Genomic DNA, 23,967 nt, shown 5'->3' with positions numbered 1-23,967 from the left:
CACTCAGCCCCTTAGGAAGTTGCCCTTGGTCTCTGCCTGCTTTGTCTGACTGCAGAGTGCTATCAGGTATAGGGAAGCTTTGATGCTTACAAATAAACATTACCGGCTTCGCTCCTCTCCCTGTGCCTATGCCCCAGTATTTATGAAGGTCACAATGGCTTTATTTTACTCTGTGGGGGCAGAGGTTCTCAGCTGTGTATTCAAATCATTTGGGTAGCTGTTTGAAAAGGAGGTGTACCAGACCCTGTCTTCAGAGGTTATTCAAGAGGTCTGGAAAGAGCTTGGCTCCTGAGTATTTTGGAAAATCTCTCCATCTCCAGGTAATTTTCGTGGGTGCCCTAGACCAAGAACCACTGCATTAGAAGGAAAAGCTTCCTGGTGGCAGAGCCTGAGCTCTCTCTGTCTTGGTGTCCCCTGCTGTACCTGGCATTTAGTACCATTCAGAAATCTTTATGGAACACCTGCTACGGGCCAGACCCTAGAATACAGTGGTGAACATCACTGTTGGTACTTCTGGAGCCCCCGTGGGGGCTGGGGGTGCTTGTTTGTGTTAGATGCTAAGAAAATGTGGAGACTGGCTTCTCTTCATTCTCAGGCATCGTTGGATTCTGGTCTTCCCAAACACCATCGGGAGGTACTCTGGAATATTGTTCAGCGTTAGTAGCAAATGAGATAAATAGATCTAAAACGCCACCCTTGCCTTTACCATCGACTTTGAGACTGAAGAGCAGAGCCTGCAGACAAGACTGGGATAGATCCTTTTCCTTTCTCTTCAATGTAAAACGAAGCTGAAGTTGGCTTCCTCTTCCATTTTAAATGCCTCTTACATTCACTCCGCAAACATTTCTTGAGCACCTCCTATGTGCTAGACAACGTGGACACGAAGGTAAATAAAGCACAGCTCCAAAACTTAAGGCTTGCTTAGTCTAAGCGGGGGAGACAGGGAAAACAGATGAATGCAAAGAAGCGTATTAGGTTCTAAATGTGTGATGAGCAAACTGTGAACAGGCTCTTTGCTAAAGCGGCTTTGGTAATTTGAATAAATAGGGAAACCCTTTACGAGGCCCTGCTGTGCTGATTTGATGTCCCAGGTTCGTCCCCAGCCCCATCTTTGGAGGATGGCGTTTGTAGGAACAGGTGGGTCCAGGAAGTAAGCTTGCTGCCTCTCTCCTGGGCTGGGAAGGCTGTGGCTTGTGTTTTCTCCCAGCGGTGTCTGTGCCCGCGGCTTTGCTAGGATCCCACTACTTGATCATTTGGCCTTTTCATGCATGATGGTCACATGTGTGTTCTCAACTGCAGATTCCTTTTGAATTAGCCTGAGAGACAGAAGAACGCGTGCTTTGGTGGGCACTGGGGAACTGGGTCATGAAGCATGCTCTTTGTCTAAATACTGTAATTATCAGCCCACGCAGGCCTGGGCTGTTTACAAATATACATCTGTTTAGGACAAAAAAAAAAAAGCCCAGAAGGAAATAAACCTATATAATTTTGGAGTTGTTTCTGGGTGACGTTTTCCCAGGCTTTTTACTTTTCAGTATTACCCTTTCTTTTGGAAAAAGCAGATCGACTTCAGTTTTTAAAACATAGATGTGTTAGTTGAGTTTTTCTTACTGAAGCTCTTTACTCAAAGGACGAAGGTTCTGAGTGATAAACTTCCTAATGACCAAGCGCATTCTCCTGCCCTGGGGCATCTTGCTGCAGGGCTGGGTCTGGTTTTTCCTGTTCACTGATTGTTGCCTCCCTGTCTGTCTGTTGATTGAAAATGGCCTCAGGGCATCAGTTCCTCCCACCTTGGCCCAGGTGGGGAAAGGAGCCTTCAGAGTGGGGAGAACCAGGATGTCATGGGGGCGAATTTGCTATCAGAGGGAAGGGTTCTGGGCTTCCTGTGCCGAGTCAGCACGGTGTGCTGCCCCACCGTGAGGCTTTCAGCACCATTCACATTATATGCACTTAGAGCATCCTTCATGGAAACGGGACTGCTTGAATTCCCTCACTAAGCCGCAGCTTCCTTTTTGGTGTAGAGTGGGAGGCATCTCAGTCCAGGCAAGTAAATGGGAGCGGGGGTTAAGCTATAACCCAGGAAGTTCCTATTCTGTTGGAGGAGTGGGGCAATGATCTGTGCTATGATGGGGGAGGCCTTGCTGATTTATTGCCTCACCCCTGTGTGTGTGTGTGTGTGTGTGTGTGTGTGTGTGTGTGTGTTTGTGTGTATGTGAGTGTTTCCTTCTCTCTAAATACCATAATATACCTTCTAATTATAACCTTGTATCATTGGTTTCTTGCCCCTCCTTCCCCTGTTGACTTTCCTTTGGCTAAAATGCCACCCTGTTCTAGGGCTTGTGTTTCTGTGGCACAGCTTATTCCAAATTGCTCATATGGTTGCGCTTTTTTGAAACCTGACTCTAGGCTGCCCTGCGCCTTGTCATCTCGCACAGTTGAGCCCAAAACTGGTGCAGGGCTTTTCAAAGTTCTTTTCTTTAATGTACTTGTGTGGACTGCCTTAAAGTCCAAGGATATCACTGGGACAGTTGCTCGGTTTTGAGATCTAACTGGTTAGAATGGCCATCCCCCCTGCCATATTTTGTGGGGGGAGGGGGCAGTCCCTTTGAGTAGGGTAGAGACAGACTGTTTCTAATACTCTGTGGCTTTTGTTACTCAGCTTCCATGGGAAATGGATCACAAGGTCTGATTTTAACAGTGAGAGAGTCAGGAGGAGGGTTCCTCCTTACAATGGTGTGTCCTTGATGGATGTTCCCACTGTATAGTGATTACCACATCCGCCCGACAGTGGTGTGTCCCTGTATTTATTTCTGTTTAGTTATTTTATGTGGACTCTCATTTAATTCCAGGATCACTCTCACTGTCTGAAGTTGATTTAATATCCATTCTTTAATGTCTTCACAGTACTTTAGTACATTGTTTTTTCCTGTATATTTTGTTAATTCCTCAGGATTATGGGTTCTCCACTCATCCATCCATCCACCTTCTGTTCACTCAGCAGGCATTCGAATGCCAGCCTCGAGCCAGGCACTGTGCTAGATGCTGCTGATTTGAAGATGCGTGAATCACAATCCTTCCCTTCAGGGCCTTGGTCAGGATAGAAGTATCTCTGGGAAACCGGTGCCAGGGAAAATGTGATCCAGGGGCTGGGAGAAGTTTCTGTAAGAAGGGAGGGAGGGCACCCAGGTGAGAGTGGGGTGGCCCAGGTGTTATTCCATCACTCTGCTTAGGGAGAGGATCCAGAAGATGACCAGGTAATTTTACACGGTTCCCTTTGATGCTATGACAACTATACCTGTCTGTTTCCTCCCAAGAATTTCTATGGACTTTATAATTTAACCACTGGAAACAGTGTGGGTTAGGTGTTTGGCTCTTTGCTTCTGGAGTCAAATCATAGTTCTTAGCCTTTAATCTCCTGAGAAATGAGCTGAGCGGCTCCATGTGATTTTTTAGGTAGCTTTCCTGGAATAAGCCTAGAGTGCTGATCTGTGTGCTGTGATCCAAGTGTTTCACTGTATTTGAAGATAAACTTTCCTGATATTATCAGGTAAAGGCATATGCACGTATATATGATCATTCCTGAGATGTGAGTCACTAAAATGGATCAAGAGTCATGGGGGAAACTATGTAATAAATTATAGCTGGTGACCAATAGAATCTGAGCTCTTAAACTAGTGTGGTAGTTGATACCCTTTGGCCGTTATGTATTTAAAGCTACCCTAATGTGAGAAATAACTGTTCTGAGCAGGACAGAAAGGTAATTTTCATAGCAACTTGTCTGTTTCATCTCAGATCATCCACGATTCTAGTTCTTAACTAGTGTTGAGTTCTTGTAAAGGAACTATTTGTCAGAGTTAAGCTGGTAGATTATTAACGTCCTATACAACAAACTTCAGAATTGCTGGGATTTGTTCACCTTCTTTTGAAATAATGCAAAGATGGTATGTGGGTCAGTTTGAGCTTCTGTGACAAAAATACCACAGGCTTAAACAACAAATTTATTTCTCACAGTTCTGGAGGCTAGGACATCCAAGGTCAAGGTGCTGGCTGATTGGGTTCCTTGTGAGGCTGTCTTCCTGATTTGTAGTTGGATGCCTCCTTGCTGTGTCTTCACATGGCAGAAAAAATCATATCTCTTGTGTCTTTTTTTTTTTTTTAATAAGGGCACTAATCCCATCCATGAGGGTTCCACACTCACGACCTGTTTCCCTCTCAAAGGCCCCACCTCCAAATACCATCACATTGGGGATTAGTGCTTCAGTATATGAATTTCTGGGGGGGACACAACATTCAGTCCGTAGCAGATGGAGAAGGACTTCATTTTATAATGCTTGTAATTTGACAACTTGAAATGGGTTAATAATGAGGTTATCAGCTGAGATCCAAACGCACCTGTGGGGTGGATGTATGAACTGAGGGGTCTCATGCCTTTTTAAGGAGGTTGGTACCTGGGGGTCCTGTGTGTCATTAGAAGGCCCTTGTCTCCTGGTTAAATTTGGACTGAGGCGAGGGCTGTGTGTATCTGCCTTGTGCATGATGCTTGGGCGGTGGGCTTGAGGTGACCCTGGAACTCTCTTTGGCACAGAGTGGCTGCTGAGCCTTTGTGTCTTTGTGCTCTGTTTTGGCTCAGTGCAGAGGGAACTGGCCTCTGTTCACATGTAGTCCATCTGTGACTAAATGTCTTTTTTTTTTTTTTAAGCTTACTCTGCCTCTAAAATGACCTGTGTGTCAAGAAGAAGGAAATAGATCTTTCTAATTTTTGTGGCTTCATTTAAAAAACTTTTCAGTATGGGAATTTTTTAGAAGATTTTATTTATTAGAGGGAGAGGGTGAGAAAGGGCACGAGTGGTGGGGAGGAGCCCAGGGAGAGGGAGAAGCAGACCTCCGCTGAGCGGGGAGCCTGACACGGGGCTCAGTCCCAGGACTTCAAGATCATGACCTGAGCCAAAGTCAGACGCTTAACCAACTGAGCCACCCAGGTGCCCCTAGTATGGGAATTTTTAAACACACACACAAAGGGAGACCAGCTACTCTGATGAACCCCATTTACCCATTACTCAGGTCAACAACCATCAACTTGCTGCTAGGCTTATTTTCAGACATGCATGGCCCTCTTGTTTTGTGTGCTGCAGTATCTTCAAGCAGAATGCACACATGACTTTACCCATCTACACTTAAGCAGGAACCACTAACGGATTAGGCTTTAAAAAAACAACAGCCTGTAACCACAATACTGTTATCACTTCTAACAAAATTAACAGTCATTTCTTCACACCGTTAGTCTGTACTCAGTTTTCCTCAATGACTCAAATGTCTTTTATTTTTATTTTTTAAGAGGGGGGAGAGGGAGAGAGAGAGAGAGAGAGAGAGAGAGAATCTCAAGCAGACTCCACACCCAGTGCAGAGCCCAACACGGGGCTCGATCCCAAGACCCTGAGATGACAACCTGAGCTGAAATCAAGAGTCAGACGCTTAACCCACCAAGCCACCCAGGTGCCTCTGACTCAAATGTCTTTTTTTTTTTTTTTTTTTTTAAAGATTTTATTTATTTATTTGAGAGAGAGAGAGAGAGCACATGAGAGGGGGAGGGCCAGAGGGAGAAGCAGACTCCCCGCTGAGCAGGGAGCCCAATGCGGGACTCGATCCTGGGACTCCAGGATCATGACCTGAGCCGAAGGCAGTCGCTTAACCAACTGAGCCACCCAGGCGCCCATGACTCAAATGTCTTTTACGTTAGTTTGTTTGAATCAAAATACAGAGTCCTATCATTGTGTTTGTTGATATATGCTTAAATCTCTCTTAATCGAATCTAATCAGTAACCGCCCCTTCTCCTTTATTTGTCTAGCTGACTGTCGCAACAGAGTTGGCATCAAACATCTTGCCTTTTGGAATCATTTGCAGCGACTTTGGGAACAAACGCTTCCCTAGAAGGGCTCGGTGGACTTGCTTGGTACACAGGCGGGGCTCCGCTGGCCCCCTTGGCAAGTACCCACGCCTGGGCTGAGCCACATGGCGCCTGCACTTAGCACGCCTGGCTCCTAAGCACATCATTTTCTGGTCCACGTCTTGCTCTGCTCTTTATGGGCTGCAGAGCAGAAAAGGGAGGGTGGGGTAGTACTTCACTGGGAAGTGGTTTTATGATGAGGAATAGAGTGCCTAACTGATCTTTAAGCATTCTTATTAGACTGTTAGAGGTTTTGGCATTAGAAGACTAGAGCCCAACACCCTGTTCTAACTCTGTGGCCTTGAGCAAGTTATTTGAGCTTCAGGGTGTTCTTGTCAAAAATGGGCAGAAGATAATGTTCTCATTTACACTTAGAGCTGTAAGTAAGCTGTAAAGAGCTGTTCACATTGGTTATCATGTTTGCTAATATAGATCTTCCTTGACTTACAGTGGGGTTATGTCCCCATAAACCTACCGCAAGTTAAAAATTACCGTGAACAGAAAAATGCATGTAATACACCTAACCTACTACGGAACATCGTAGCTTAGCATAGCCCACCTCACATATGCTCAGAACACTTACATTAGCCTATAGTTGGGTAGAATCATCTAACACAAAGCCTATTTTATAATAAGGTGTTGCATATTTCATGTAATTTATTGGATACTATACTAAAAGTGACAAATGGTATGGTTGCATGGGTGCAGGATGGTTGTTGGTGTATCAGTTGTTGACCTTTGTGATCGTGGGGCTGACCGGGAGCCCCAGCATCGATGGAGAGGATCGTCCCACATATTGTTAGCTGGGGAAAAGATCCGAATTCAAAATTCAGAGTACGTTTTCTAGTGTATATGTATCACTTTCACACCATTGTGAAGTTCAAAAAATCGTAAGTTGAACCATTATAAGTCAGGGACCCTCTCTAGATATATCACGTTATGCTTATCCCAGAATAGTCATGGGACTTACTCTCTTTTTTAGTAAGGCCACTGGGACCTTGAAGGATACTCAGCTGGCAAAGGTCACCTTGCTAGTGGAGACTGAGCCGGGTCAGGGTAAAGTATCTCGACTCCTGGAGTTCTTGACATAAGAATATGCTTCACAGGGTTTAGCATGAACCTTTGAGTGTTTACACTTTGTGAAACTTTTGTTTTTCTCAAAAATTCTTCAGAATTGTGAGTTGCCATTTCTTCTGATCTATGGGAAGGGACGAACTCTCCCGCTATATAATTTATTAATGTGTCTTACATTTTATTTTATTTTATTTTATTTTAAAGATTTTATTTATTTATTTGAGAGAGTGAGAGAGAGTGCACGAGAGGGGGTAGGGTCAGAGGGAGAAGCAGACTCCCCACTGAGCAGGGAGCCCGATGCGTGACTCGATCCCCGGACTCCAGGATCATGACCTGAGCTGAAGGCAGTCGCTTAACCAACTGAGCCACCCAGGCGCCCTGTGTCTTACATTTTAGACACTATTATTCTCACCAGGAAAACTGACAGACGGTGAGAGAGTAGATGGGAACATTTGCTTCTGTAATGCTTCTCGAAACAGGGAATTTTTTTCTTTCTGAAGAACGCATTTCTTTATTTTTTTATTTTTTATTTATTTTTTATTTTTTATTTTAATTTGACAGAGAGACAGCGAGAGAAGGAACACAAGCAGGGGGAGAGGGAGAGGGAGAAGCAGGCTTCCCGCGGAGCAGGGAGCCCGATGCAGGGCTCGATCCCAGGACCCTGGGATCACGACCTGAGCCGAAGGCAGACGCCTAACGACTGAGCCACCCAGGTGCCCCTAGAATGCATTTCTTTAAAATGCAAACTGGATGGGAGAAGAGGGTCAAACATTTAAAAATAGGTTAATAGTTCATTTGGCAAAGAGTCTCATCCTCGGGATTTTCCTGGCAACTGTCCGCAGGAATGCTTCGGGCCTGTCCTTCCTTCCTTAGGAGTTGAGGCTGCTCTGTTAGCCGGCAGGTCAGTGACGATGATCCACCTCATCACCCTCATGGGGGGGGTGGGTAGCAGCAGGAAGATATTTCTGGGAGCATCCAGAAGCTCTGGAATGTAAATAACCTGAGACGTTGCTGCTCTGCCTGAGAATCTGTGATGGGAAAGAGGCCTTTTCCTACAGCCAAGTTTATACAGCTGTCCTGTGATGGGCACTCGGGATCAGTGAGTTAAGATTATCTAAGTTTTTAGCATTCTTTGAGTGCAGGTTACTTCTAGTGGTTCTGTTGACTGCGGACCTCCCCCAACATCCTCACGGAAGAAAGTCCTAGTCGTAGTATTGCCTACGAAGAAAAGGGGTATTTTTTTTTTTTTTCAAAGTAAATGTTACAAAGGCCTTTTTGGTATTTTTTTAAGCTACCACATACATCCTTTCCCCTGATAGTCTATCAACATAGTTGTAATGAATAAAAACATACAAAAGATGTAGTATATGAAAAGTTATTAGCCATTTCATTTCAAGATGGCGGACTAAGCCACCCATTTCACTTGGGCATAACTTTGAGCTGATTCCTTTCTGGTCTGGCCTTAACCGGCTGTCATCCCACAGAGCATTGCTGGGTTTCCCTCTTGTTGGCACGGGAATTGATCTCGGCTTTCCCATGAGATCCACTTTTCTGAATTGCTACCCCAGTCCTTCTCCCACCTGCTTGGTGCATGTGTCCCATCCAGACATTCCAGAGCTAGGCAAGCCCCATGTGCCTGGGCACAGAACTGAATATGTTTGGGGTAATTTTAATCTGTGGATTCCTTTTGACAGTTGTCTCAAAATGGATGGATAACTCAGATAGGTGGTCACAGGGTCGAGCAGAGAATTTGCTGCAATCAAGTCACAGAGTGAATGAGATCGCAGAGTGATAGGTAACCTACCACAGGTATTGGGTGGGGGCACAAACTTCAGGGTCTTTAGGGGGAGGTTCATTAAAACAGACTCCATGAGATCATTCTTTAGAAGCGCTTTTCAACAGTCATTGCAGGTTACTATCCATTTGTGTAAGGTTCCCACAGTTTACTGTTAGTATCTGTTAGAGGTGGAAGGGGGGGTGGATATGTCTAGGATAGAGGCATAATGCACATTTTGTGCTTTACTCCTAATTAAGAGGCATGCTTTGCTGTGCCTATGATTATCTTCCTTGTTTGTGTTTTCTTACCTTATTCCTCACATCCCAGGTAAGGGTGGGAAGTGGACACTGGACGGAATTGGTGAGATTCTGTTGCATTTCCTAGATCTCAGAAATTTGGGGCTTATTGGGAGAAAGCAGAGTTGTGTTGCCTTCTGTAACTGCCTTAATCTTAAATCTTAAAGTATGCATTGACTGCAGAGAGTGGTAACCAAGTAGATAGGTGTGTGTATGGTATTAATATTTGAAGAACCCTTGACTAGATATGTAGATTTTAGGCCTCCCTGTGCTATTGCTTATCTGTGTGACCTCAGGTTATTCACATTCATTTTCTGGGTGTCAGTCTTCTCACCTGTCAAGCTGGACCATGAGATCTCTAAAGTCCCCGTTGTAGTGAATTAACAGGGAAATGCTGGGACTGAGCATACTCCCTGTGTTTCTCACCCGGGGTAGCCTTTGCTAAATGACATACCAATGTGCTGTCTTTGTAGGAAGGAATTGTGTTTTTTCCTGTATATTGTTAGAAGGAACATACTCCCCTGCACTGTAGGAATGCCCACAGACAGTGGTGTAACCGTCCTGTCCCATACTGTAGCTACTGGCTACTTGATGGCTGTCAAGCACTTGAAATGTGACTGGTCTGCATTGAGATGTATTTTTCAGTGGAAAATACACACTGGAGGGTGCCTGGGTGGCTCAGTTGGTTAAGCAATCGAGCCCTGCATCGGGCTCCCTGCTCAGTGGGGAGTCTGCTTCTCCCTCTGCCTCTCCCCCCTGCTCATGTTCTCTCTCTCTCTCTCGCACACGCTCTCTCTCTAATAAATAAAATCTAAAAAAAAAAAAAAAAAAGAAAATACGCCCTGGATTCTAAAGAACTTGATATAAAAAATAGAATTAAAGTATCTCATCAAGTGATTTGTAGGTTGGTTTCATATTGAAATGACAATATTCTAGCTATATTGAGTTAAATAAAATATATTATGAAAATTAATCCCTCCTGTTTCTTTTAATGGTAACGTGGCCCCAGAAATTTAAAAATTACTCCTGTGGCTAACTTCGTGGGCTGCATCCTATTTCTCTTGGACAGTGCTGATGTGGAGAAGAAATTCCTCTACGGGGTGAGAAGTTGGAATAGATGTTTCCTGAGTCCCATCCAATTATTACAGAGTTTGTGATTCCTAGTGGACGGGGAAGTGTAACAGTGGTTAGAGCCTCTGGAAACAGCCCGGAAAGGGTGCCCGAGGGAGGTGGCCTTGGAACTGAGTTTTGAAGTTGGGGAGTGAAAATCCTTTAAGGAAAATGGAATGGACAGAATGGGGCTCTCTGACAGACCAGGAACGGTCTCCCCCCACCCCCGCCCCCGAGGAGGAATGGGGCTCTGGGAGAGAGCACACAAGGAGCTCCCTCCCTCTGGGACAGAGTGTGCTGCAACCCTGAGATCCGAACGGATGAAGCCCAGCAAGCAGGAGGTCCCTGCTTCCCCTGATCCGGGGGTCAAGGTGACCCCGAGTCTGTGCATTTTCCTGTCGCTGAGCCCTCGGTTGATTTAGCAAGTTCTTCCTGCGTGAGGGTTTCTTTCTGCTGGGTGTGGGCTGGGACTCGGTGACCCGGTGGAGGGTCCTGAGCCAGAACAGCTGAAGGGACCTCTTTTCTTGGGAAGCCTTTCACGTTGCTCTTTATCTGGTCTGTGGTTTCGGGGGAGGGCCCTTCTGCGGCCCGGAAGCTGTAGCAGCCTGTAGTTAGAGGGCAGAACTCTGGAGAAATGTACTGAATGTAACATGTTCGCTGCTGGAATTGTCAGTGGCCCAAAAAAAAAAGAATAAATAAATGGCCCCGGGGACGGTGTTCGTAGCTGGGGCCCGGGAGCGCAGTGGGGTGTCGTTGAGGGGTGTGTGCTGAGTGTATTAAAGAAATGCTCTTTGAGTGGACGTGTCAGGCTCAAGTTTTCAGTTGAGGCTTGCGCACGTGACCGACCGCGGCTATCGGCTTACTTTGTGGCACGTTATCAGCTTAAGCCAGATGGCTTTCTGAAAAAGGCTCTTGTTGCCCGATGCTTTAATACTGACATCCTAGGAGGTGGCTTTTCTCAGGTCATAATTTAAAAAAAATTGCTATCTGTGTGTTTGGGGAATGACTATGTGAATGAGAAGGGCAGAAAGTGGTCCAGAGATGGGGATTGAGGTCAGGTAGATTCAACCCAGCGAGTAGCAGGGTTGGCCCCAAGCCAGCAGTTAATGGACACCTGCTTGGGGCCAAGCATTGTCCGAGCTCACTCAGGCCTCACGGGGTAGGTTACTGTTATTTCCGTTTCACGGATGAACGAACTTGGGCAGAGAGAGAGGTCAGTTGACATCCCCAAGGTCAATGGCTAGTCCATGGAAGTGTTGGAATTTGAACGTAGGCCCTGAATAACTGTGGACTTACCTGTGTTAACTACCAAGGACTTGCCGGGCCCTGGGGTCGGGTACGGAGTGGTAGGTAAGTCCGACAGTTGTGACTTTCCTGCCAGGCCACAACTTCTTGCTGAGCCTCAGTTTTCCCAGCTGTGAAACTGATACCTAGACCCTGCCCCTCCCACCTCCTGGGATTTGTATTTAAGATCAGATGCCCTGAGGTAGGGAAATGTGAAGGGAAGGTCTGGGGGAAGCCTGGGGTGGTTGAAGGCTGTGCTTGGTTCTGGTTTGCAAATGTCAGAGGCGATGGGGTGGAATGGGAGGATGGGGGAGAGGCTGAGATGTGGCTGCCTCTGGCCTAGGACATTGTCATGATATGGTCACGTTGGGCGCCTGCCCCTCACCATGTCCTGATTATCTTGTTTCTTGTCATTTGCTCTGTGCTCTGGCTGGTGTCACTTCTACCCACATGAAGCAACAGGAGTGGGATCTCACAGCTCTTGAAAACATCTCTTCACAGTTCTGGCTAGTCTGTGGTGATGTGGTTTTGTTGCTGTCTGGGGATACCCTGTTCTACTTGCTCTCTGTTAATAAGATTAAACACACAGTGTTCAAAGAACGACCCTAGATGGCGAAGCTCTGGGTCTTTTCCATATCCCAAGGCTGCCTGAAATTTGGTATGGAAAGACTCTATCCAGAAACCGTTCACAGTATTTTTCCCCAAGCACAAGAACATAAAATCCCGAGCCTTTAATTTTCTGTGACTCAGCAAAGTGGGAGCATTGCATCTTTTGTTTGGGTTATACTGCTCTGAGTCTGATCCTTTTTGAGATCATGCAGAAGGGGCCGTAAAGACTGAAGGTCGGTATCTCAGTGATTCACGTTTCGTACTCAGATCACCATGGTTGGTGAAGGATGGGCGGTGGGTCATTGGCTTTAATGGAGCACCTTGAGGAATATCAGGCCTGGTTTTAGGGGCTTTTTATATATGTCATTCTGTCCCATCCTCAAGACAGCTTCGTGAAGTAGGTATCGACGCCCTAAACATATAGCCAGAGGAGCGGAGACCTGCCAGTGTCCTGTGGTTGTCATGAAAGCTGGTAAGAAGCACAACCCGTCTCAGGGCCCCCGCCCCCTCGGTCCTCTGCACCACTTGAGGGCATTGTTTAGGTAAGGGCTGCTTCCTGCTGATAATGCTGTGGACCTCCTAGAGGTTTAAACGCTTTGTACCGTTTAGGGTACACTTTTTCTTTAAAGGCCACTGAGTAAATACTTCAGACTTTGAGAGATCCAGCATCTCTATTGCAGCTCTTCAGTCCTGCCCTGTAGAGCAAAAGCAGCTGTAGAAAATAGCTAAATGGATGGCCCTGGTTGTGTTTCGGTAAAACTTTATTTACCACAACAGTGAGCCATAATTGGTCTGATGGCTGTGGTTTGCCAACTCTTGATTCAGGGTTCAGTCTGAATGGAAATAGCTATTTATTAAGTTTTATTTATTTATTTATTTAAGTTTTATTAATTTTTATTAATTTTTATTAATATTAATTTTATTTATTTAAGTTTTATTAATTTTTATTAATTTTTATTAATATTAATTTTTATTAATATATAATTTATTTAATTATATATTATTTATTTAAGTTTTATTTATTAAGAAAGTTCTGAAACTTTCTGAAGAATGACGGCGGGTAGCTCACAAAAGACAGAAAGGGTAACTGTTTTGGAGAGGGTTAAATCACGATCCATTCTTGCATGGGGAGATTCTCGTGGAGGTTGGATATTGTAGAGGCTCCTCGAGGGTAGGCTTGTGTGTACCCCATGTGATGTGGACTCCCTAGGTGTTGGATAAATAATGGTGTTTTTCATCCTGGCAAACTCACAGCCTTGTGGTGTCCATTTCACTGCAGCCCCTGAAGGGAGTCTCACCCTCCCTCTCTTACCTTGTGTTGAAACATCCCCTGGTCAGGAGCTGGGAATGGCTACTGTTGGAGGTGAAGGTGGCTTTTGCTTTCTTCATCCTAAGTCTGAGGTGAGGGTGTGGGTGGCTGTAATAATAGGAAGAAATGAGAAATTATTTGTCTTAGTACTTTTGAAATTGGCTAGATAATGGGGATAGGAGGAATGGTAACACTTCTCACAAACACACACACACACATACCTTTTTTTGTATATTGGAACCTGTTTTATTGAGGGTAAAACACAGAAACTTTGGTATGTAATAAAGGCCAAAAAAAATTCTGTTAAATAAAAGATCTTAAATATGGATGTATCCAGACATGAGTAACATAATACATATATAAAACAGAAGTAATATGAAATTATAGTTTGAGGTAGTTCTTGAGCATATAGATAAATTACTTTTTTTTAAGAAGGTATGTGTAATGATGCAGTGGGTTTTTTTTTTTAACTGTATGGAAAATAGCTATTAGCTATGATCCAGTAAGTTGTACAACCTGTTTATGTAGTGTAAACAGGTGATACCAATTTTCCTTCAGGGTGCTGGGTGATAGCTTTCTGATGACGGCCTTCTGTAGGGGAGGCTTAGAACTCAGGGGCATTTATTCTTTCAAAGCAGTTGAGAAGCCTTGTTCCCGTCACACCCAGATACCACGTACTATTTTCTTGGATTTCTTGCAGGGTGTCTAAATAATGAAAGTATGGATTTAACAGCAGAATGATTTCTGATCGTTTATTCCGTTTATTTACACAGAAATGCTGATTAGGTGTCAGCCATATTCATTGTTACATGTTTTCCAGGCCATCAGCTGTTTAACATGTAATGGACTAAAACTGAGATAGCCCAGCCTTTGAGTTAGTGGACTGAGCTTGGGAACTGGGCCTTGACCGTGTCACAGTGGAAATAGGGGGAAAAAAACCAGAAGGAATGGATTCCTAGATTCCTGAAGGAGCCCAGACTAGCTGAGATGTCAACATGGCCCAGACTGCTTTAAAAAACTGAGTTACATACAATTTTCTAAAAACCTCACTGTCCATTACACATACTTTAAATACTAATAAATAATAAAAAAAATTCATTTTTTTCTAAATAGATAAATGGAGAGAAGGGGAGAAATAGAACAGGAACGGTAGGACCCTGTTTGCATTAGCAGCTCCTGAAGGTACCACAGTCGTTGAAATGGGATGAGAGTCCGTGCTTACTGCCCTGAAGGAGGGTTGAATGGTTTTTGTGCAGCTGGGGCTGGGGGCAGAGGAGGAAGCTGGGCTCATGGGTGCCGAGGTGAGGGGTTTTTTTTTTTCTGTTTAGGAACATGAACAGCTGTTTTCACTGAAAGCTTAGAGTGCCCGGGGGCCTGGGTGGTGCAGTTGCTTAAGCGTCCAGCTCTTGGTTTCGGCTCAGGTTGTGATCTCAGGGTCCTGGGATCGAGCCCCACATTGGGCTCCACACTCAGCAGGGAGTCCGCTTGAGATTCTCTCTCCCTCTGCCCCTCCTCCATACTCGCGTGCTCGTGTGTGCGCGCACACATTCTCTCTCTCTCTAAAAATAAATAAATCTTAAAAAAAAAAGTTTAGAGCGCTCAAAATAGTAAAATGTATGGTCATTTTCACTTTCTGGGCACTCATGATAAAGAATTTCAGTCAAGGGTTTGGGCTTAAAATTGAAAATCATGCTGAGTCTTCATGGAGAAAATGAGATTTGGGAAAAATAGTTAAAAAAACCCACCAACACCAGAACAATAACCTGACGTGGTAAACTGGGGTGCTTTCAACTTGTGATACAACAGTGTAGCTACTCCCAGAAGCATGCTTCCACTAGCCACCCTGGGCCCGGGCAAGCCCCGTGTGCTTCTGCCCACTGAAGATGTTTTTGATCCACTAACCCGAGACCATCTCTGGGTCAGGTGTCCCTGAGGCCTATCACGGTGCCATGTTTTTCTTCCCAGAGTATAGTGTCCCCTCCCATGTTTAAGGTATGTCTTCTTAAGCACTTGAGCTTAAAAATCTCCAGAGTGAGTGAAAGCTTTATCGGCTATGATTCGTTTAAAAAAAGAAAAAAGAAAAATCTTAAGACCTGCTATGCTTAGGTCCCTGATAGATGTTTATGGTTGAATGAGTCTGTGGGTGACACACCTGACTTTATCCAGTTTATCTAGGCAGATATTTTTGTAGAAAAATGCCTTTAAGGGGAAAAACACAAATTTTGTAAAATGTTTAAAGGCCCCTGATAGTTAACTGAATCATAAGTAGGTGACTTAAGTTACCCCATCCCTTTTTGAAATGATCCACTGGCTTCTTTATTTTTTTTTAAATATTCATTCATTTGACAGAGAGAGAGAGAGAGAGAGAGAGTACAAGCAGGGGGAGCTGCAGGTAGAGAGAGAGGGAGAAGCAGACTCCCCGCTGAGCAAGGAGCCCAACATGGGACTCGATCCCAGGACCCTGGGATCATGACCTGAGCTGAAGGCAGACGCCCAACTGATTGAGCCACCCAGGCGCCCCTCCACTGGCTTCTTTATAATATTGTCAGTAGTGTTCAGATGTCAAAGCCTTGCTCACCACCCCTGGTGGGAGGTTTTCCAGTTTGACACTCACCTGTTAAAATTAGGTCTGGAACAACGCGCACCCCCCCTCCCCCGCGCGCCAACTTGCTACTCAAGGGACCTGAGGTAGAAACAGCAGGTATGTGTTTAGACACTGTACTATTTAGTAAAGTTGGAGACTTCAATGTGATTTCCTTTTTCCTTTCACTTAGTGAGAAAGATTAATTATGTTTAGATGATGCTAAAATTAAATTTTGGTAACAGGAAGTTCAGACAGTTTGGAACTCAGATGGTCAAGATTCACTTCTTTAAAATCGTTGTGGCATGAAGTTGGTGTGAACAAATTTGTTAATTAGGATTTCTTAGCGAGTGAGCATCCTACCATGGTTGGCCACTCTGTAGTGGGCAGTGACCTCAGGGACTTTGTAGGACCAAGGCTGTATCATCTGTGGCTGAGGTAAAAGAAGACAGAGATAAGGTTGCCAGGGAAACCACCAGAATGCTATAGAACTGTGTGTTGCTTATGCATTCAAATGTGGTTTGAGGTTTGGGAGGCTCCCCCCACCCCCCCCAACCTCCACCCCCGTCAACACACAAATAATGGTACATGAAAATGAGCAATGCCCATGTGCCTGGGTCTTAAAGGAAATGACTCCAGGCTTAATGTAGCTCAAGCTGTGGGCCTGAGAGGGTCCTGTTCTGTTCCTTCTTTCTGTGTGTTCAGGTATTAGCTCCTAATGATGTGCTTCCAGTTCATTTTCATGGAAATGGGCTGTGGGACATCTCTAATGTACTTTTTCCTCTCCTCGTCACACATACTTCATAAATTTTTTTCCCTGATTTTTAAAATAAACTCTTTTTACAGAATTTCAAAAACACAGCGCACTTATCTTTTTACAGTGTATAAAAATGACCTGTAATTTCACCATCTGGAAATACCTAACGTAATATTTTGTACTTCTGCAAATATTTTTCCATATTTTCTGCGTGTATGTATGTGTGTGTGTGTGTATAATTTAACTGTGTGAATGCGTAATATTTTAAATATATTTATATATGACATATAAGGTCTCCAAGTTTTGGCTACAGATTTTAAAGATTTTTTTTTTTTTTTTTAAGAAAGAGGGTGTGTGTGTGTACGCGAATGGAGGGGAGGGGCAGAGGGAGAGGGAGAGAGAGAATCTCAAACGGACTCCCTGCTGAGCGCAGAGCTGGACTGGGGCTTGACCTCACAACCTTGAGATCATGACCTGAGCCAAAACCAAGAGTCGGACGTTTAACCAAACTGAGCCACCCAGGCGCCCTTACAGATATTAATGTTTAAATTATCATATTGCAATAATTTTTTCATTATTAGAATAGAAACACTTACTCATGTGAGCATTACAGCCATTTATTGAACCGTTTCTCGTTTCTCGGCTGTTGGTTATACTTTGTTTCTAGCGTTCAGTATTGCAGGTGATGCTGCAGCACGCATTCCTGTTGTTGCCAAATGCTGCTTTCGTAAGGGTTTAGATAGTTAATCCCCCACCAGGTGGGGAGGCATCTCATTGAGACTAGGCGTTAACCATTTTTTTTTTTTTTTTTTTTTTTGCAACTCTGCCAGTTTTACTGTTCAGAGATCCTTTTTGTTGGTGTTTTTGTTAATGATATAGAGCAGGAGAATGATAGCAGGATCGAGGCGTTATTGTACAGGATGCACTAAGTGTGATATGTATCTTTGGTTCTCTCAACAGCTAACTGAAATAGGTTCCACTATATCCCCATTTAACAGATGGAACAGCTGAGGGTTAGAGAAACAACAGGCCATTGACTCTTCTCATATGGTCTTTTAAAAACACAGACAAGTGAGGCTGTCCTCAGAGAGTCATATTCCCAAATTGGATGAGTTAATGCTTGTTATTAGCTAAGGAGATGCCTGGAGACTTAATAGTGTTTTTTTTCTTTTTTTTTAAGATGTATTTATTTATTTATTTGAGAGAGAGAGACAGAGAGAGAGCATGAGCAGGGGATAGGGAGAGGGAGAAACAGACTCCCTGCTAACCAGGGAGCCTGATGCGGAACTCGATCCCAGGACCCTGAGATCATGACCTGAGCTGAAGGCAGACGCTTAACCGACTGAGCCCCCCAGGCGCCCTGAGACTTAATAGTTTTTTTTTTTTTTTAAGATTTTATTTATTTTTTTTGAGAGAGAAACAGCGAGAGAGGGAACACAAGCGGGGGAGTGGGAGAGGGAGAAGCAGGCTTCCTTCCGAGCAGGGAGCCCGATGCGGGGCTCAATCCCAGGACCCTGGGATCATGACCCGAGCCGACGGCAGAAGCTTAATTGACCGAGCCCCCCAGGCGCCCTAAGACTTAATAGTTGTAAAGCTCAGTTGGACCAACCAAAGATGGATCGTCAGAAAGAAGATGGGAATTAGCTGACACTGAGAGGGGTAGGTTGATTTGGGGCTCCTGTTTAAAACTGAGATGTTTTTCTCCGCAGAGTACAGTGTCCCCTCCCAGGTTTTAGGTATGGCTTTCTAAGCACTTTGAGCTTCTTGTAAACAAAAAATCTCCAGTGCGTGAATGCTTTATCTCCTGTGATTCATTTAAAAAAAAAAAAAAAAGATATGCTATGCTTAGGGCCTTTCTTTCCATTTCTGCCTCTTTTCCATTCATATTGCTTCTATCACTGAAAGCATGTATCTGGCACCTGCTTCATTTCAGGATTTAAACATCTTTCCAGTTAACTGTTCCGTTTAGCACATGGGAAGTACTTGAAACCAAACCACACGGTGGTCCTTCTGGAACTATTTCCTTTTTAACTTTTGAGACTTGCTGTTTATTGAAAATTAAAGGTAAATAATTTACCTTTATGCCGGATTTAGCCGTCTGTACATTTCTTTGTGACACCCATGCTAATGTTGCTTCATTCTCAATAACTACATTTGGAAAGAAGGGTAAGGGGGGGAGATTTATCTACCAACGAGTCAGTTCTTTTCTTGACCATCCAGGACTGATGCTTTCACAATTCTCTTCTGCTTGTCTCTTTCCTTTATCCTTCCTTTTTTTCTCTCCATGCTCATTGGTAAAATTAGAATTCATTCATCATGGGGTAGGGAAAACTCTGATTCAGGATACAGCTTCTTGATTCATTTATTTGGGCCATTTGAGCCAAACAAGTTACTAAATTGAAGGGTTTTTAGGTCTTCCACCAGACCATTTGTCTGTCGGGCTGTCCATCCATCCATCCATCCACCATCCATCCATCCATCTTCACAGCTTTCCCTTTGAAGTATGTTGCTAGGCGCTATGGAAGAAAGGTACATAAGACAGAGAAGGAACTCATGTTGGTTGAGCAGTTCTGTGTTTCAAGGCCAGGGCTGAGAGCTTTTACATATTCTTATTTAATTTTTGCTGCAGCTGCATGAGAAACGGCTCTGCTTTCTGGTGGAAACTTTCACCGTTTGCCCCAAGGTGCTTACAGGTGTGTGTGATAGAAGCTCTCTCAACTGGCCTCCGGGGGCCTGCTGGCCAGGGTAACTGCTCTTTCCGTCCTTGAGGTCCGTGGGGGCTGTCATTGCTCCCTCCCAGAGAGTGCTGTGCTTACTGGGCAGTTGTGTTTTTTCCCTCCAAACTTGTTTTTGCCACTTGCACTTGCTTTTTGTGATTATGTAATTGAATGAAATATTATATAAACTTATGAAATCTAAGTGTGAAGAGAAGTTGTTTTTCTGAAAACTACATTGTGTGTTTTGGAAAGACTTGAAAAGCAACTTTATTAAAAAAAAAAAGAATTTCCTGGTGTGCCTGGGTGGCTCAGTTAATTAGGGGTCTGTCTGACTCTTGATTTCAGCTCAGGTCATGATCTCAGGGTCGTGGGATTGAGCCCCACGTCGGGCTCAGCATGGAGTCTGCTTGCTCCTGTCCTTCTGCCCCCCCCCACTCTTTTTCTTTCTTTCTAAAATAAATAAGTGAATAGAATCTTTAAAAAAATTCCTGTCGTTTTAGGTGTGGTTGAGACACATCAGTATAAATAAACAAGGGGCACAGTGGTGGTTAAAATCTAGGAGGATTCTTGGCTTTACAAGTTAGTGAAACTCTCCTTGAAGGAAGTTGCACTGGGACCTTGCAGGTGTGGTTTTGCTAGAAAGACCATGGAACTTCAGTCAACAGATCCATCCTCAAAAGAAAAGACCTTGGCCCTTCATCACAAGATTGGGGCATGAATGTTTAAAGTAAATTGTTTAAGGTGTGTATATTTCATTTCTGAGTCCTTTCCTGCTCTGCCTTCTTAAAATAAACAGCCATCACAGCAGACAGGACGGTCTTTCTGCTGAACCGGAGTGACTGCATTTCTTCGCATCACCTCCCATTGCTCGGTGGGAAATAGGCCAGAGGGTGGAAGAACAGTGAGTGGGCTGGGAGTCCAGAGAGCTGGGTTCTTATCCCAGCTTGGCCCACCTACCAGCTGTGCGACCAAAGGGAAACCACTCAATTTCCTCATCTGTAAAATGGGAGGGGGTCCAGCACTGCAGCTGGGGAGGGTCCATCTAGTAAGTAGTATATGTGAAAGTGCTTTTCCACATAGTAGGTGCTCATTAAATGTCAGCAGACTGTGCTAGGCTCGTTATACTGGTCTCTAATGTTTATCTCATTCACTAATATGATTATGAGGTATAGGGGCAAGAAGTACCCCCCCCAAAAATCTTATTTGGCAGACTCCAAGTTTATAAACATTTAGACCATAACTGTCTTTTTTAATAAAAGATTTATCTACTCATTTTTGAGAGAGAGAGAGGGAATGTGCTTGCGAATGGGAAGAGGAGCAGAGGGAGAGGGTGAGAGAGACTCTCAAGCAGACTCCCCCCTGAGCAGGGAGCCCAACACGGGGCTCGATCCCAGGACCCTGAGATCATGACCTGAGCTGAAATAAGAGTCGGACCCTCAACCGACTGAGCCACCCAGGCACCCCTAGACCATGACAGTCTTAACACTACATAGAGAAGAAATCCGGGAAGCAAGTCAGTACTCTTGGAAAGATTGTCTGATCACATATGCTCGTACAGCTCTGGAGAGGGGCTTGTTGACACACTCTTGTGAGAAATTTATAGCTTCATTAAAGCAGGTGGTCTAGCCCTTCTGCCCGCCAACAGCTGGTTAACCTCGCTCATCACCGTAGATGCATTTCAAAACCAGAAGTCCTTTTCTTGTTAAAATGTAGAGTTCATACTTGCCAGTTCAGCCTTTTGATGAATTCAAACTGGTCTTCTCTCTTCATTAAAATTCTTTCCCTTGTAGGGTCTGTCTTTATATTTCCAAAATGATATTTATCATTTGTTTGCTTGTAACACGAAAGCAATAATTCCTAGTGATGAAACAGGCATCCTCCTCCTCTTACCAATTCTTTTGTGGCCTCAAGGTCCTTGTCACCCGCCTGTGTCCTGACCACAGTGGTAGGGAATAGGTATGTGATGGGTGTTAATCTAAAAACTCCTAGGTTATTAAAAGGGAAGCATTTGGGGGATATTTCCACTTCATGCTTGAGTGGTGGTAATTAGCTCTGTGGCTTTTTCCAGTTCTCTGGGAGCTCGAGGAGAACAGAACTGCTCGAAGGATCAGGTGTCTGCTTCTTTCCTCATGGACCCTCCCATTTCCTGACTGTGGCCCACAGGGCTTGGATCTCCGCCAGGGAAGGAACTTTGGAAGTGGAATGTCTGTGTGTGATCCCCTTTCCTGTTTCAGATGGAACTCTTCTCATTCCAAGCTTATTTTTGGATGATTTGGGCTTCCTTTGAAGCTCCACTCAGCAGTAGTGGATTTGATCACAAACACTTCTGTGTTTCCTCTTGACTCTGTCTTCTCCACTGATTGAAGAAAAAGACCCTGAAAACTGGGCAGCAGTGTTCAAGCTTTAAACCTTTTGTAGTTATGAAATTTGAAATTTCCTTGGCTCTCTACAAGACAAAAGAATTCTGATTAATATCTTTGTTCGATTTATTGTTAGAGGCTACGTTCTCCCTCTTAAATGATAATACCATGAAGGGAGTCGGCCTCTTCTTCCCTAAAAAGATACAGGAATCATAGAATTTTATGAGAAGGAAGAGACCCCATAGGGAAAGTTTCTCAGGTGATTCTTATTATGTACAGTAAAGTTTGGGAAACTCTGTGTTCCTCCTAACTGGAATTAATCTCCCTCCTCTAAACTCCCAAACGTGCTTCCCCTCCTTCATTCATCTAACTTGTGTGTAAGCCTTCTCTGAGATCAGATGTCCTTTGAGGTAAGGTTCAGCCTGATTTGGTATCATGTTCCCACAGCAGTTTTCCCACCTGACTTCAAACATTCGCCTAAGAAGAACGAATGAGCAGGTACATCCATCCAAAATGTATCCATGAAAACAGCTCTGTAACTTGTAGGGGCAGATCACCCTTTTGCTTGAAGACTCCTCAGAATAACGTGGCTCTGGCCGAAGAATCTGAGGCCCACATGTGACACAGAAATTCCATTCCTGCCAGGATGCGAGTAGAGATGGCCGACCACCTGCTTCCTGCAGGTCCCAGCATGGAGCAGCAGCTGGGCCACAGCTAGGGGTTTGCAAATGCCCCAGCCCCTCCCTTCTGCAAGTGTTCAGTGCTCAGCTGCCCATACCAAGCCCACCACCAGCCCATCCACACGGAGCCCCGTGCTCTGCTTCCCGTTTCCCGTGGGAGAGGGGGCTTCCTGGCGCTGCACCCCTGACCCCAGCCTACAAAGGCACCTCCCCCCTGGACACCCCTCCCTCACGACTAGCTGTGGGTGACTTTAAAGTCATCATCCAAAACCTCCCTTGATTCTGTTTCCTGCCTTGGTTACCACCCCATTTCCCTGTTCCCTTTTTACAAAATAGACCCTTGGGTTGGATTGGATGAATAAATAAGTTCATTTTAAAATTTAGCTGTCTTCCTCCGAACTCTTCGTCTTGAAGGGAGCCAGGATGACTCTTAGAGAAGCACAGGGAGGTGGCTCCCTGCCCAGAGCAAATACTGTGACCTGCAGGTTCTTCTAAAGAGGCTCGAAGACGGTCCTGCAAGGTCATGATTGGGCAGAGAGGCCCATGAGCCCAGGTGTGAAGCAGGCCCCTTCCTCGTGGGCCTGCTCCGTCGGGGCTGGGGCTTTCAATTCACTGAACGGGAATGCTTGGAGACTCTTGGTCTGGGAGATCCGTGGCTCTCAGCAGACATCTGGGTGCGTCTCCTCCGTGGGGACCATGAGTCTCCAGTGATGGCACTAAATGAACAGGGAAGGCTCTCAGCAAATTAAGCTTCATTTGTCCTAGCTGTCAGGATGACCATGTCATGGCGGCTGCCCTTCGGAAAACTTTTGGGAGGCAAGCTCCCTGAGTTAATAACCTTTGTTACGTTGGCCTAGTATTTGTGGAGTCTCAAAACATGTTTGGTAGAAAAGAAGGAAAGAAAAATCTGGCCGTAGCTGTGATTACATCCCGAGCTTTATCCAGGGCTGCTGTGTGCTTAAAACCCCGGGGAGCCTGACAACAGACCTGCTAACCTTTGTGTCTTTTAACCTTAGGAGCCGAGTGTCGACTTCCCTCATTCAGATACTTGGTGCATGTAGCAGGGTATTTTATTTGGCCTAGGTGAGCACATTGAGACCAGGTAACCTTTCTCCTGATTTTGTTTAGCAGCCAGATGGAAAGCATGCTAACCATCTAATAAAATGGAAATCTGGGAGTCACAAATTAAGTTTGGTTCCACCTAAAAACAGGGCAGTTGCATGAGAGACAGTGACAGTTCAGGACATCCACGAAGCAGCAATGATTGAGCACCTGCTGTCTACCAGATCTTGCAGTGCTGCGGAGGGTGTAAAGATGAATCAGCCACTCTTCGCCTCAGGCAGCTTAGCTTGGCAGTTTGGAGATAAGCGGGAAGCTGCTAATCAGAGTCGCCAACTGTAATAAGGATTTTCGTGTGCTCTGGATGGGGGCGGATACAGGGGATTTTAGAGGAACGGGGATGTTTGGG

At 44.8% G+C, this 23,967-nt stretch overlaps 1 protein-coding gene across 6 annotated transcripts in view; it reads left to right on the top strand.

Annotated features, from left to right (window-relative positions):
• The window catches only part of MTSS1 (MTSS I-BAR domain containing 1), a 158,586-nt gene that overhangs the window by 63,087 nt on the left and 71,532 nt on the right, over positions 1 to 23,967 (top strand). The window lies entirely within an intron of this gene.

This window comes from Phoca vitulina, unplaced genomic scaffold, assembly GCF_004348235.1.
Source record: "Phoca vitulina isolate PV1807 unplaced genomic scaffold, GSC_HSeal_1.0 scaffold18, whole genome shotgun sequence".
Taxonomy (NCBI): Eukaryota; Metazoa; Chordata; class Mammalia; order Carnivora; family Phocidae; genus Phoca; species Phoca vitulina.
Note: the sequence above shows the minus strand (reverse complement) of the source record. Positions and strands in the feature narration are given on the sequence as shown.